Source organism: Pezoporus wallicus, unplaced genomic scaffold (genome assembly GCF_028554395.1).
Source record: "Pezoporus wallicus isolate ANWC-B61680 ecotype Strahan unplaced genomic scaffold, APGP_CSIRO_Pwel_v1 contig_13766, whole genome shotgun sequence".
Lineage (NCBI taxonomy): Eukaryota > Metazoa > Chordata > Aves > Psittaciformes > Psittacidae > Pezoporus > Pezoporus wallicus.
The window spans coordinates 408864-424588 of NW_026635291.1; the positions used below are offsets into that span (position 1 = coordinate 408864).

The window sequence follows — 15725 nt, forward strand, 5'->3', positions numbered from 1 at the left end:
ATTATCCATTGCTACCAAAGCTTATCCACTGTGATACCAATTCTGAACTCACATTTTCATGTTATCTTCCTGTCTTACACCACAGCAATTCCCAGCACCACCACTCACTCTGAAGTGTTTCTGTTTCCCCCCAGCTTCCTCTGTTGCCCAGTTTGGACTTAAGTAAGAGTTAAGTGCCCGCTCTGAATAGTTAGCTATATGGAAAATAATGCATATTGCATGTTCCTTTGTCTTCTCTCTCTTTCCTTTCTCATCGTCGTATTTCAGTTTTGAACTACTGTTTTGAATAGATTCCTATTTTCTACTCATGAATAAAAAATAAAGCATCTTGTTTGTGTAAATACTCCCTGCTCCAGTTCTGCATGCATCTGTAGCCACCTTACTGTTGCTTTGCTGAGGGGGTAAGATTTTGCTGCTGCTGCGGAAGGTAGGAGTTCTTTAATTCCCGGGTAAGGATTTAGTTTTCAGCTCTGAAGCTCAAGAGCTCAATCCCATTTCTGACCTAAGGGAGGAGCTGTTACACAGGCTCCCATCACTTGAGTTGTAGCATCACTTTTCCATCATGTACTTGAATTGCTACCCATACATCGTAATTCCCCGTAGCAGAGAACTCAGAGTTCCTCACGCCACAGAAATAAATGTCCACTTCTTAAACATTTGTTTGAATTGGGTAAGAAAAATGTACTAGAGTGAAAAATCCGTGTGCTCACTGCTGGGGGTTTCAGACTGCCAAAAACACATCATCAAAAAGGATTCCTGTTTCCAAATGACACCAATCATTTTTCCCTCAAAAGCTATTGTATGTGGCACTGTGGGAGTTCTGAGAAGTGAAAATATATTTATTTAATAAGAAAAAAATAGTGGTGTCAGAATATTATTTGATTGTATCTATTTCAAGAAAAAAAGGCTGAATCAATACCACACATACCTGCTGCTTTAAAGTGGAGAATTTCACTGTGGCAAAACCAATGGTAAGACTCATTTATTCACCTCCTGAAATCATCCAGGCTGTTGTCACTAAATGCAGATTAGCCTTCATGACTGGCAAGGTGAGTGTTGAGGTGGGATTTGGGCAGAGGGGTATTACCAAGAGGTGAAACCAGAAAGACCTAAACATTTATGTAGGAATTGCAATGAAGGGGCAGAAGGCAGACGTGAAATTCTTTCAGTCCTGTATAACAGAAACACAACTCTTCTGAGAACATAGTTTTAGACCATTTTCTTACAGCAAAACTTGGTTTAGAAGCCTTAAGAAAACAAAACCAGCCTCAGAATAACTTTGCAATTCTTTTTAGCCTAATTATCAGAGAGCAGTTGGCCTTCCCAAGACCCCAGCACCCTTTGGGCTGGATCACTGTGCTCAACAAGACACTGCTCAGGTTTAACACACCAGCTTATGAGTGTTTTATTTTGCTTTCAGCTTTCTGAAAGGTTTCCAAAAGTACCAGGCAAGGAAATGAAATCTTCATCTCAAGGAAAAGATCCCTTTCCAAAACTGTTAATCTTTCCTTATGACATGCTTTGGAATACAGACGTATCCAGAGGGGGGTTATTCAGCAATATGCTGCTCTTGTAAGTGATCAAACTGGGGTTTATTACAGTGGTACATATGTTAACAATAATTCAAGCTTTTATTGACCCTGTTTCACCACCACAGCTGCTCTTGGTTTTCCTCATGGCCCCACCCAGTGCCACTTGGAACACCAGCAGACACATGTACATATTGCAGAGAGTGATGCTTTGTGCTGTTATTGAAGAACCAGGCTTCCTCTAGCATGCAACAATCATAAACTCATGACTACACATTTCCTAGCTGTCACTGCATTACGTCCATATATGCTGGAATCAGCAGAACTGGGTTTCTGTGTATCACTTCTGATTAATTTTTGCATTACAGAGCCTCTGGATCCAGCCACATGTAGGTCAGTCTGTCTTAACTTGAACTGAAATATCTACAAATTAGATCTCTGAATTATTATAACAATATGGGCCTTCGCAGCATGAACAAAGTACTCTACTCACTATTAGGCCAACATTGGTACTGACTGAGAATACAGAACATGTTACAAGTCCAGAGGAGGAGAAGCTCCCACAGCTTTCACAGCTCTCTTGCTGGATGAAGCAGACCCGAAGAGGGAGTCACTATGAGCTATAAAATCTGTGACTCTGCATCAGCAACTGGATGGACATGGTGCTGGCAAGCCAGCCCGTGTGCTGTGTGCAGCTGGGTCTGTTGAACATGAATCTGGCAATGGGCATCAATGTGTCAAGCCCCTCTGGGTCTTCTCATCTTTGACACATATATGATATTTTATATATATATACATATATATATATATAAAAATAACAGAATAAGATGATGCCACCCCATGAAGAAAGGGGAGTGTCCATTGGTTTGCATCCCAGCTTGTGGTTCCAAAACCATGTTTCTGTCACAGAGATCCCAAATGACTTTGTGGAAGGTGCTCAGTGAGTTCTGACAGGTACATGACAAAGAAAAAGCCATCTCAGACCTAACTGTGTTCTGATGCAATGGCAGTTAGACTGTACATACAGAGACCCGTGGCATGGAGCAGTAAGTTAGAGAAACAGCCAAACAAGCTTGGAAGTTCTTCCACGAATATTAGGTATTAACAGTAAAGGAAAACGGAAAGGTTTTCAGGGGAAGAAAGCAATTTTTTTGCTTAAGCACTCTCGTTTTGTCATGCCATCAGAGCTCCCCACCAAAATCCATTTAAATAGCTCAGGCTTGCTGGTTTATGGCAAGATGAATTAAAAGCAAAAACGTTAATTCAGATCAACATCTCCTGTTGTAGTCCAGTTAGCCAGACTTTAATCTTGAGTTCACTTGTGGTGAAACCTCCTCTGGTCTGAGATTGAAATTAAAGAAAAAACCCACCCCAAAACAGGGGCTGTGTGCATTAAATATAAAGATTAATCTAGCCTGAGGTCTGTTTAACTCTGAGCAGCTTCACTCTCTGTCATTTGGCCTGCCTTGTAACTGAGATGCTGTTTGACCTTGGTGTAATTGCTGCTGTCTGCTGACAGGGCACTTCTGCCAACCAGATGTTCTGTATTGTGAGGCATGGCTATTTGATAAAGCTGTTCTTAAGTCATAAATAAAGGAGGAAACTGTTGCATGGGCTCTATTTTTCTCATTAGCAGTTTAGCTTACTGGTGATAAAAAAGGGCATGGATTGAATTTGACATTTACATAAAAGAATCAACACAACACCCTATACATCAGTTCAAACTTTTCTGTACCCTGGGGGGTCCTGCAGGTTCCTTAATAAGCACTTACTCCTTGTTAGATGGTGCAATGGACACGTCCCATTGATCAGGCACTTGGTGAAAAAATACTGGTTAGTGTTTGTAAGTACCCAGACTAATGACACCCATATGAACTTCAAAGGCCTTACAGGTTTAAACAGCAAGGAAAATCCTGAGCAATTTTTCTTCTGCCTACACACAACTTTCTTTTTGCTCTGAACCTCTTCAAAATGCTCCTTGACAAACTAATGGGTAAAAAGAATCTTAGACACTGGATGACAACATTTGAGAACCAAATTGCTGATGATCGGGTCTCAGACAAAAAGGCACTTTAAAAGCTTCAACTTTCCAATAGAGCTATGTTCTAGAGAGGAAAGGAAAGGTGCCAGGAAAGACAAAAAACCTTCTTCAAACGCAAACGTGAAAACCCAGACTTCTGAATGTGCATGAAATCTGAACTCCCAAATGAAACTGCTTGCTTCTCTTAAGCGATAAAGAATAGCACTGAGCAGAAAAATATTTGCAGGCCTCAATAACAAACATCAATCTAGCCCTTTTTAAACCATTAGAAACAATAGTTAAGTGAGTATGTTGCTAATGAAAACCAGAGGATGCATCATCACAGGTATGTACAAGGATAACGTGGGGGTATTTTAAACATGATAAAGAGTGGGGGTCTTCCTGAGAAAGAAAGGTTACAGGTATCAGAGAGGTATTGAGCAAGAAAACTCCCCCCTTTCTCCATATCTGAACCCTGACAGCACAAGGACAACGCCGAGGTCAGAGCACATACTTCTTCAGTTTTTCTAAGTGCTTACAAAATACTTAGCAAAGTTGGGATTGTGTTGTGTGTAAAAAACGATGCCAGGAATCAGACATGCTGAGCATGGTTTATACATCCACAGCCATGACAGTCTGAGGAGGGTAATGGCCTTCATTTTAAAGGAGCAAGAAAAAGTCTTCCCATTCATCCTGAAGAAGTCAGGATACTTAGAAAGATATATTACTCCTATATTTCCTGCAAATATTTACTCATTAGTCCAAGAGAATACTACTTCACTGACACCTTGGTTCATGGTGCTCAGTATCTCGTTTGTTCTTTGTATTACACTCATGAAGAAACACAAGAAAACTGTTTCTTATAATGCAATTTTCTAGTGCTCAAAAGAACGGGTCTGGACCTCACTCTGGGTCCAAGGCTGAAATAAAACCAGTTAGACCATAGTGAAAAAGGTGTTTTGCAAGTATGACTGTAACTTCATGATGTCCGTAACTTCATGATGCCAGCAATAGAAGACCTTGTAGGTACACAGAAGGACTCTAGTGTTGCATTGCCAAGTTGCTGCCCAGGCAAATTACACACTCTTGTGTGATGCTGGTGCTAGTGATGGCCAGCACCACAGGAGGTGGGATACACTGGCAGACTTGAAGGCTGAGCAAAATCCCATGTGCAGAAACTCATATATGATGGAAGGAAAATTAACCACCACCACCAACAGTATCATTTCCCATGCATCTGACCAGAGTAAGAACTGTGCAATGAAATGAGATGATCATGGGAAATATTCAGGTATAGTATGAGAATGACCAGCTCCTGATGTGGAAGTCAAATCTTTTAGCCTATGTAAGAAACATGCAGGAAGTATCATGGGCATCAATACACTCACAATACTCTGTCTATGCTGGACAGTCTCACTCAAAAGAGTTGTGGTCAATGGCTCAATGTCCAAGCGGAGAAAATCCCCATCCCTGGCAGTGTTCAAGGGCAGGTTGGACACAGGGGCTTGGAGCAACCTGCTCTAGTGGAAGGTGTCCCTGCCCATGTCAGGGGGTTGGAACTGGGTGAGCTTTAAGGTCCCTTCAACCCAAACCAGTCTGTGACTCTATGAGTCTATATTCACCTACCATACTGATGAATGTGCTTCAGGAAAGTCTTTCAATTCAGATAGAACACCCAAAAATCTATCACCCCACCACGAGTTTTTTCCTTATAAATCAGTCCTATTGCAAAATGCCAAGTGACAAATGACCAGATTTTTAATGAAATCTGATGAAAGGATCTACTCCTCTTGCCCAAATTCCTATTCCTCAAATATCATCCTAATTGATTCTGTACCTAGGCATAAATCTCCAGCCTGTACTTTGCACAAACTCAGACCAGATGATGATAAATATGTCCTGTAGGTACAGATCTATAAATCTGAGTTTCAGAGCCACATTTACTACAGCAAAAGGCAAGGCACTTATTAATGTACAGTGGGTAAACTGTGTCTGCTTGTGATGGACGAGCACTGTGACAGTACAGTAAAAGGAGTACAAACCACCCCTTTCAGGGAGGAAACTGAGTATTGACTGAGGCATGAAGCAAGCTCACTTGAAGTACTTCCAGAATGATCTACATACAGCATGCAGCCTAACAACTTCTGAAGAGCTCCAAAACCAGCCACTATCTGCAACAGCACAGAGACCAGAGTCCCAGTGAGTCTGGACAAAATCATTACAGGGAGAAGAGCAATGTTTGTGCTAGAGGAAACAATGGGATTCATTAGAAGTGCAATGACAGTTCATATTCCTGGCAATGAGTAACCAGTAAAACGGGGGTTTTGTTTGTGCGTTAGTTCACTATAAAGATCTTACAGCAAAATAAACACTGAACATTGAGAAATAGCTTACAGTGATGAACTCTGGTAAATCCAACCTCTTTTACAAGGGAATACCAAAGCAGATTTTAAACATTTGGCAGCTTATCAGAAGCTAGAAGAAGATTAACTATGTGAGTGAAAAATCAGTCCAAGAAACCAGAAACAGCTTTTCACAATGAAGGGAAGCCAAAGAGGAACAGTCTAAAAAGCATTTGGAAAGAAATGTTAAGATCATTTCACTATTAGGAAAAGGATCACTGAAGCAAGAGGAACTTGAATTCCTTTTGGAAGTGTGCAGGTTATTTACTAAGTTATTTGTAAGAGCTAGAGAGAGCCTCAAAGTACCACCAGTGTCAAGACTCTGACAGAGTAGAGTTCCTCAGAATCAGGAACAAGTGTACCAGTACTCCACTGGTACTGTGGGTAGTAAGTAGCATTCATAACCCCTTGTAGGTGAAGGAAAAATGATAGCAATAGATTTTTTCAAGGTACTAGCAATAGGATTTGTTAAATCAAATAAATCTTGATTGTTATCAAGAATCAGTACAGTATGTGGCACTCTGAGAACAACGGAGTAACCACACCTAAGGGAACACCAGCTTCTACTTCACAGAGAAGGCACCAAAAGTGTGTTTAGACTGAACAAGACCCAGTATTATTAAATAGAGGCTGCTCTTCCTCACTGTGGTATGTCATACCCACAGCAACCGAGGTGAGGAAAGGCTTCCTTCTGGGTGCAGCACAGAATAAAATATTCACTGCCACTAATGTTATTAAAGAAGTGACAGCATGAACAGTCTGGGTTTCCAGCTCAGTATTCAACTCCAAATGTGATCAACATCTTCCATTTCCTACATTCCCATGGAAATTCCAAAGTCTATGGACTCTGTTTCAAGCATCTGTATTTGAAGTGAAGTGTTTCCTTTCCCCTTCAGTGCTGGATGATCCCTGCACACCTCTGTGCACTTTCCTGGGGGAGTTGTGAAGCCCAAGTGGAGCTCACAACACACTTCATGTTTTCAGATCTGAACTACTATGTGCACTAACTGTATTACTGTGACTGCATGGTGCAATAGCTTTTAGAGCCCCAAAGATAACCAAAGGTTCCTGCTAAAACCTTGAACTTGCTGTATTCCTTTCAAGGAATTTTAATTTTTTCACTGGAGTAAGCTGAGGCATTACATAGATTTCAGACACACTTCTTCACATGCTAGGGGAAAAAAAGAGAAGGGAAGTGAAGCCAAAACCTCACCGAGTTGTTTCTGGCTGCTCTCAACCATAGGAATTCCCCAATCACGAAAACACTCTGCTCTAGCTGAGGAAGTGATGTTGATTAGGAAAAAAAAGTTCCAGATGTTAACTGACAGCAATATCAAGAGAAAGGGAAAGTGGAAGAGAGAGAAGGCATGTGAGGTGACCCTGCCCTGGGCAGTACCACAGCCAGAGCCTTGTATCCTCTCTTGCTGGGATGCAGCCAAACCCTGGATAGCACTCACACCATTCTGTTCTCCTTCCCCCTCCAGGCAGTAACTAGAGTCTTTCCAGTTTAACCCCATCAATTCTTTATATCCTTTCTGATTTCATTATTAGGTAAACATAGAAATAAATCAGAATTAAAGTTATAGTAGGAAAAAGCAGAACCACCTATTTTTCTTCACAATTCCCATACAATTTCTTCTTTACATCCTTATTGGGACAGTGTCTCTGAGATCCAGAGGTACCTCAGAAGGCATAGATGGGGTTAAAATACAAGTTCTTCAAGAGAAGACACTGCAGTCATAGTGAAGACAGATGTCTTGGTTCTTTGTATAGTTAGGTAATGTGATTTAACTCTTTGCGGGCTCTGGAAAATGGCCAAAGTAAACCAGCTGCTCAGCTCTCTGGGGTGAACTAACAGTGCTCATTTGGAGTTCTTCCATTCATCACATTTGTACTTCACTACTTCTCAGAACAATGCTATTTAAATTAGATATTTAGGGAAAACAAAGGAAAGGCCATAAAAGTCTGCATGTGTTCCTAAGATTAGGACTTGTCTTACTTTCTTCCTACTGGAAAAATATCCATTATGGGAAAAACCTGCTTCCTGCTGCAGACTATTGCACTGATATTAAGCCCAACCAGAAACTAAGTAAGCTCCTGGGGCAAGATCTCGCCTACTTATTTATCAGTTCACAATCTAGATAATTCTGTCCTTTCCCAAGAGGAAAATCTGGGTTTTTCAAAGTTTGTCAAAATTTGGGGCCTTTCTGTTAACGACAAAGTCATAGGAACACTACAGTTGGAAAGAGCCCTTGGAGTTCCAGTCCAGCCTCCCCACTCAGAGCAGGATCAAACTGGGGAGGTTGCTCAGAGCCTTGCCCAGTCATATTGGCAGTATCTCCAAGGGCTGAGACTTCATAAGGAAGCTCTCTGGGCAAACTGTTCCACTGTTCAGTGACATGGTAAAAATACAGGGAATTCTACTCAAACGTAAGAAAAAAGTATGTCAGTTTGTGTCCACTGCCTCCCAAAGCATAAGCTATACTTTTTTCCTTTCTGAAATATTCTGACAGATGAGCCCTACATTCACAGAAGATCCTTAGGAAGGAAATTAGCATACCCTATGGAGGAGGCATTTCTGCCCTACTCCCAGCATATGTGAAAATTAACATATGGCTACAGATTGGAACAAGGGAACTCATGGGGCTGTTTCCTCCAAGTCACAAAACCCAACTCCTCCATGTCTTGCAGAAATCTGCTCCAGTTGAGTCTTCTCACACCGTCTGCTTGTTACTAATACGCAATTGATACACTGGAACCAAGCTCTACAAAATGTTATCAGTTCCTGCTTGAGCACAGTGCCATATATATGTGTAGGGAGACCTGTCAAGTATTGTAAAACCTGCTTTAACAATGCCAAGCTGTTTGAAGCAGAGTCCTTTGCTGGCCTCTTGCTTTCCCTTCGAGGGCATGGGAGGGACTGTGCAATTCTATACTCTACTCTCTGACCAATGCATGGTCAACACAATAAAAAAACACAAATGAGTTGCTTAATGCAAAGAGATACTGGGGAGCATGTGCATAACAGGCACTTATCACTTGGCAGTCTGGGGAACAGCAAAACTCACACAACTCATTAGGAGAGATTACAAAATCTTCCTTTGGCACTTTAGCAGCAGAGTGGAATGAGGAGATGAAATTTTCAACTCCAGTTCAGCTAAGTTATTAAATAATCCTTACAAAGGTTCTCACTGCTGTTCCTTAGCACCATCTGTCCAGGAATGTCAATGTCTCCCATACCTTCACAGAGTCTGACTGAGAAAGGTAACCTGCCTCTCATTTCATCCTGATAGCGTCCGCATATTGCAAGCTGAGGCACAAAGAGATGAAATTACGATCCAATAGTTAGTGTGGCCAGGGTTAACAATAACACAATGGTGCTGAAACCAAATAATTTATCCAACAATGCCAATTGCATTTATTGTTAATAATTTTTGCATCACAGGAGTGATGCAGATGCAATTGGGCCCTGTCATTTAAGACTGAAAACAGACAAGTGGAGGATATTGAGAGTCATAGGAAAGGTTTTGCAGTCCTTTCAGAAGAACTGCCCAGAAGTAAGCTCAACAGCTCACTGGAGAACAAGCTGCAGGGAGTCATTATGAACTGGCAGAAGGGATGGACAGGATGACCTAATAGGTTTATTCTATCTCTGGTTTCTGTGGTTGTGTAATTCCACGCTGATATGAGACCAGGGGAGTTGACAGTTACATCTGCAGTCCCTCCTGAAGTCAGTGACCCTGCCCATGGAGTACATCAAATATTTAAGTGAAAAACATCACATATGCATTAGGAACTGAGGGGGTGTATCCAATTTGGGTTAATACTTCTTAAACACTGTAAATGAGAATGAAGATGCAATGACAGGAAAGACTGGTCTTGGTTTAAAAGCACATTGAAGATGTGACCAGATGATATTAAGCAGAAAGATGCCTTGTTAAGTTTAGCACTGCTGCTAAACTTAATAGCAGCAAATATGACTTAATATTGCTAGAAAGCCACAAATAAAAGTTTTCAAGTCTTGTGTTTTCTTCAGCACATAAAAGAAAATGTCTCATCCGAAGCAGAATTCGTTTCCACCATTTCAGAGCTCTGCTCCTGCAGGTGTCCTTGGGCACCGTATTTTCTAAAGCATTTTTAAAATTAAAAATAGTAAAACTCTAATGGTGCTTTCTTGGCTATGGGAATCAGGACAGTTATGAAAGAGCCATAAAGCAGCCTTTCTCTTTTAGCTGCCAACAGCTCCAGAAACATGTTTGCTGGAACCCTGACCCCTTACATAGAAAACATTAAAATAACTGAAACTTGATACAATTAACTGGTATTAGATTCAAAGGTTGTGAGGCCAACTGGTTTTTATGATCTATTTCTTGGTACTTGCATACTAATGGAAATACTCCAAACTTCTGAAAAATATATTCCAGATAGGCTGACTGGTAACTCAGTTTGTAAAGCAACTGCTTCAGCAACTGCTTGTCCTGTCTGCAAGGAATGAAAACCAGACAGACATCAGATCTCTGCTGCTGCACGCCCAAGGAATGTTTTCTCTCTGCATCCAGCTTTCCCTCAGAATCTATTAACAATGGCAATATTTGAAGTGTTACGGATAAAGCTTTCATTGCGCTTCTCAAAATACTAGTATCACAGCTGTAACATTTCCCAAAGCTTCTCATTCCCTGGCTTAATATTAGAAGTAGTACATAAATCTCCTTCTAAAACAGACAGCCTTCAGCTACAGCCTTTTCTACACCATACACTCTTTCTGCATGACGGAGAAAGGGGATGTGGGCCAGAGTAATAACTGTGGCAGAAGAATGATGGCTCAAGTTTGTGAAGCTCTTAAATTTGTAATGCCTATGAATTCCTTCCACCTGTGTTAGAAAGGGAACTGCCATTGATAGCCACAGAATTAAAGCAGACAGAAGGTTGACTCGGGTCCCACTAGCCAAAGGACTAACAGAACTGTGTGATGGGTATTGCTGTGAATTTTCAGCATGGTGTATCAGATTGAGAAATATCCCTAGAAAATTTCACCCAGCTAGAACGTGAGTGCTGGTGAATGCTTCAGAACCATTAGATCTGTGCTGCTCCAGCCTCAGCAAGGCTTTTCTGATAGAGCTGCTAATTATCTCACCCTTTTTCTTCACCAAAGTCCACAGGGATCACACAAAGCTCCAGTTGCCTTAACTTGCTCCTACAATTCTGGACCATGCTCTGTGATACTAAATGACAGCCAGGCAACAGAGTTACTTCTGAATTAAAGGTGGTGTAATTGAGAAAAGATTGTGTATTTAGGGAATTACTTAAGATCATAAGTACTTACAGACTACAGATGTGGTAGCTACTTCCCTCACAGAAACATACCAACATGGCTGTCTTCATGCCCATGTACTTCACCATATAAATCATCACGTAAACCTTTGTGACCATGATCAAAACCCACTACAAACATGACCAGAGCAGGATCTTCACTTCTGCTTTTGGCCAATGATATGATTACTTCATACACTCGTAACAAACCGTGTACCTTACCTTACCATGGCAATCCCAGACAGAAAGCACTACCTTACAGAACAACACTAACCATTGTCAAATCATGCTTCAGGAACAATTTGTTTCCCGGTTTCCAACCACATAGTCATCATTGATCACTATGGAACATTATTTATTGCTTTTCTCTGTTACACATTTGTCACTTATTTTGATGCTCTTCAAAGAAGCAGAAAAGGAACAGAAGAGAAAGTGTGGTGGTTTCTATTGGGCAGTTTAACCAGTTGAGGAAGCATGTGCATTGACACCAGAATTCCTTATGCCTACCTCAATATTCGGTCAATATAGAATGTACAGATACTTTTTATCACTAAGTATCTGCCCAAAGCGTGCACACTGAAATTACCAATTCTCTTCAAAACCTTTGAAAAGTCTTCTGTAAGGAGTGTTTGTGGGCTAGGATGGGAACAGAGTTACACTGGAGTACACTGAAGAGCACTCTTCACATTAAGAGTCCAGTTTATGTTGGTAAAAACAGTGGAAGAAACAGTAAAACAGTAAAACACTGTAATACTGTAGCATTTAAAGACTCGAAGAATGAAGATCCCATTTTAAATAGCATAATCATCTACAGAAATACAGAATTCTGAGTGGACAACAAGCACAAAAAGGAAAACCAATGAGATGAAAGGTCATTTAAGTTGCCTCTAAAATACACTAGCTCCTTGGGGACTGCATAGTGGAGATTTCACCTATGTCTACACAAACAGAATTACTGACATGAGAAAGACTACTTAGAAAGCAGATGGCTTATATTACCGATTTAAAAAATAAATCTGGGAGGATTTAACAGATTTCATTGACATCAGGCTTTGGCTCAATACCTTCTAATAAACTACAAACGTGCCCTACAGTCCACACAGCAATTGTTGTCTGGAGAATTTGCATCAAACACACTAGACAATGCAATAAACTTTCTTTTAGAAGTATAAAAATGCAGCTAATAGATCTGTGACTTCTGGATCACCACAGCCCATGAGTGTTTTACAAGATCAGAATAAATGATTCTCTCACAGCTGGGGACTGTTGTTTGCCACCACTGGGGCATGTACAGGGAAAGAGGCTTTGGGCTCCATCCCACATTCTGCAATCCTATAAAATCACTATAAAATAGGAAGGACATTCATTTTTAAAGATCACAGACTATTTGCTGTATAACCTCCCAAGCCCCAACTTTGTATTCAATTATGGCAAACTAAAAGAAAGAGGAGGAATAAAAGCAATACTTAGTTTTACATTTTAAAATGTATATTGAAGCTAAAAGACACATTGACTGTTTGCATTATGCTGCTCTAAAGGACATTTGAAAGCTGGAGGTAGCTAGGTCTCCTACATAACTTCACGAGCAACATTGAGTTCTTTCTCCTGTTTCATACTGAGTCACCCCAGTGACTCCATGCTAAGGAGAGACTTGCTCTTTGTAAGTATTGGCCATCTCAAGAAAGTCAGCTGGAAATTCAGAAATTGAAATGTAAAACTTTCCCTTCACACAAGAGTAAGAGCTTGCAATTGCTTCTCACCAGGGACTCTTGGGACATTACCCTAAGCAAACCACCGAAGCTTTATGTTAAAACAAAATCCAAATCTTGGCACTGCAATTGTTAGTAATTTTCAGAAGACCACCAAGTGCACAGTGAACTGGCGAATCCTGGTGTGAAACTGTGGCCATAACTTTAAGGAATAGAAGGTCTGAGATTCTGCCAAATGCTACCGCTATCTGTAACTCCTAATACTATGCAAACAAAATGATTGCACTGTAAGAAAATGTGAAGGAAATAAAGTTCATCATCAATGAAGGCGCAAAGATGATGATGAAATCAGATGCATTCTGAAGGTAAAATAGTCAAGATATTACAAGTTATGGAATGCTGCAGGCATGCCTTGCAATGCCACATCTGCATCTCCAAAGCTGATTTCTACCTTAAGAGGCTCTTGAAGGAGAATGAGTTGGATTTAAGGAGCTTTATCTGCTTTTGCTTTGAATTTTTCTGTTTGCTTCAACAATGGACATTTAAGATAAGGCCTAGTGATTCAGTGATATGAACTGACAAGGGGAAGTGGCAAGAAAACAAATTTAGAATCACAGCAAGTATTAAAACAAAGTATGAAAAAAATACTACCTTTGCTTTATTTGTGGTGTATCACATTGACCAGACAACAGCCTTGTTAGGTAACTGCACACCATGTAGAGCACAGCTCTTAAACTCCCATATATTTGGTATATTCAGACAGATAAACAGAAGTGCAGATTGTTGTGTCTCCAGCATTTTTTAACGATAACATTGTAATTTAACTTTTTAATCTGAATTACCTAATTACAGGGGTGCTGGGGTTTTGTTTGCACATGCGTATGTTCCTTCCTTTGTGGTTATCTTTAAGAGTGTAAAAGCTCCTATAACTGGTAAGCAGACAGACAAAAAGAAACTGGGATCCCTCAGATTAGACAGAAATGTTTTAAACCCTTAAAGAGGTGAAACTGAATGGAATTCATGAATGAATTACTACAGCTCTTTGAGTAATCAATTCCAATTGCTATTAATAATACCACTTTCCCTTCAAAGAATTACTTTCACCTTATAAAGTCAAAGCTTGTAACCTGCTCAATCTTTACTACAGCCTGCAACAATTAGTATTAGGCATAGAGGACCTACAAATTAGAAGCTCTGTGTCATTATCTCTTTTTCCAACAGACTCTTTCAATGATCATAAATAACTCTAAAATTATCATAAAAATTAATAGTACTACAGTTAAAGAAAATTATTATGTAAAGGTTTATGATTTTTGCAGCCATTAATAGACATAAGTTAATGAGCCATAGGCTTTCCAGAATATGATATCAGATATTTTTCCACCAACGAAACTTTCAGAGTTCCAAATCCTTCAGAGGTCACCAACTTCAAAAATAGAAAAGACAGTTACTGTTTAATACTAATGTGAGTAAAAATGAAACAGAAGTATTATAGCAAGTACCATGCATAGCAATTGGAACAGCCCAGTAAAACAAGATAAGGAAATCTACCTTGTCACCCACGTGGAATGGAGGAAGCAAAACCAGAATATTGAAGATGAATAAGATGCATTTTGAACACTCTCTACATATTTTAAATTCACAACTACCTAGAGGCGTAGCTTTAAGCTAGAAGGGAAAGTTAGGATCAGGGCTTATAGACACCAAGTCATAGGGAAATTCATCATACCTCTATGAAACAGGTTCCAGAAAAGGTTGCTGTCAAGAATGTGCATTTTGACAACCACAAATAAAGCTGATTTCCCATTCCATTACTCTTAGGCTGCATGTATAGGATGCTTCAAGCGCTCATCAACAAAAATGTCGAGGAAGCATGACTCCTGCAGTAACCCCAGCCTTTGGCTTTGTCAGTCGTGCTTTAAAGAAACACAAACACCTGAGGTTTTGAAAAGACGAAGAGAACTCCCCACAGCATAGGAAACAAGTATGCATCAGCCATCTTAAGGGAATAAAAGTCTGGGGGTTTTAATCTTTTCCCTCCAGTCTGGAGATGATCATATTTCCTCTTGAACGGAAGTGGCCAATTTTGTGACTTAAACAAACAGGTGCAAACTCCCCAGGATAATTCACTGACGTTATCTGACATGAACTTTTGAGCTGGACCCAGTGGACAGCACATTGCACTGCTTCTCATACTGTGGCCTTAAGAACAAGCATTTATTCACACTTTCTCATGCTATTGCCACTTATTTTCAAAGTAAAATTTAATGAAAGCTTCCTTCCACATGCAGCTTTGCTTTTTGGTGTTGCAACAGCAGAAGACTGAAGGCTCCCACAATCTTATTTATAATCACGGACAAGATAAATATACTGGCTTTAGAGAATATCAGAAATAACAGAATCCTAATTAAAAGTAGCACCCAAAATTGTCAGATATATCACATACTGGACACAATCAAGACACTAAAGATAAATGCCTTGAAAGAAAAAGTTCCAGGAAAATTTTACTGGATTTCTTTACTACTCCTAGAAGTAATCCAACAGTTGACATAGTCTTCATGATCAATACATTCAGTCCTGAAGTTATGCTATAAACCAGCTTCTACAGCTCTTTAGTTAACAAATATGATAATACAGGCAAGGGAAAAAAAAGATCTTTACCTTGTAATGCCTTAGAATTCCTTGAGGTGCTGATCCTTTTGTAGCTTGCATTCTTTGGTTGTCATGCGAGATCTAAAGATCAGAATAAACTTAT

At 40.1% G+C, this 15725-nt stretch overlaps 1 long non-coding RNA gene across 1 annotated transcript in view; it reads right to left on the reverse strand.

The window, feature by feature from the left end:
- The window catches only part of LOC130603759 (uncharacterized), a 116822-nt gene that overhangs the window by 69126 nt on the left and 31971 nt on the right, over window positions 1-15725 (reverse strand). The window contains exon 8 of the long non-coding RNA XR_008973277.1: window positions 15632-15703. This is a non-coding gene — a long non-coding RNA (uncharacterized LOC130603759). The remainder of the gene's footprint in view (window positions 1-15631; window positions 15704-15725) is intronic.